This window comes from Cariama cristata, unplaced genomic scaffold, assembly GCF_000690535.1.
Source record: "Cariama cristata isolate BGI_N322 unplaced genomic scaffold, ASM69053v1 scaffold21603, whole genome shotgun sequence".
Classification (NCBI taxonomy): Eukaryota; Metazoa; Chordata; class Aves; order Cariamiformes; family Cariamidae; genus Cariama; species Cariama cristata.
Window position 1 is genome coordinate 687 of NW_009609217.1, and position 440 is coordinate 1,126.

Here is a 440-nt window from a genome sequence, read left to right on the forward strand (position 1 = left end):
GCTGGAAGCCGAGCACCGGTGTGGGTCGCAGTCAGCCTGCAAGCTGTTGTCGTGTCTCCTCTCCGGCCCATTCGGAGGTAATTCGGGCTTCAGGAAGGAGCCCTCAGGCACCAGCCACCTACCAGCAGCTGGCAGTGAGATGAGCCAGTTATTATATTAATATATTTTGTTTAAGGATGAGGAGAGCATGTCTACCCTCCCACACAGCCACCCATACACACAGCATTTCAATTCAAGGCTGCCAGTCCTTACAACTGGGAGACACTTTCTAGGAGCTTGAGAGCCATTTCATCTTCCTCTTCAGCCACGGGGCAAGACGACCACCAAAAACGTGTGGAAAAAGGGAAGGTGGGGAGGTCTGTTGATCCTTTGAAGGTGCTGGGCTGGGTTGTCCTTGCTGTCTGATCTTCCTTCCCAGAAGGGGTGGAAGACGCGCTGCA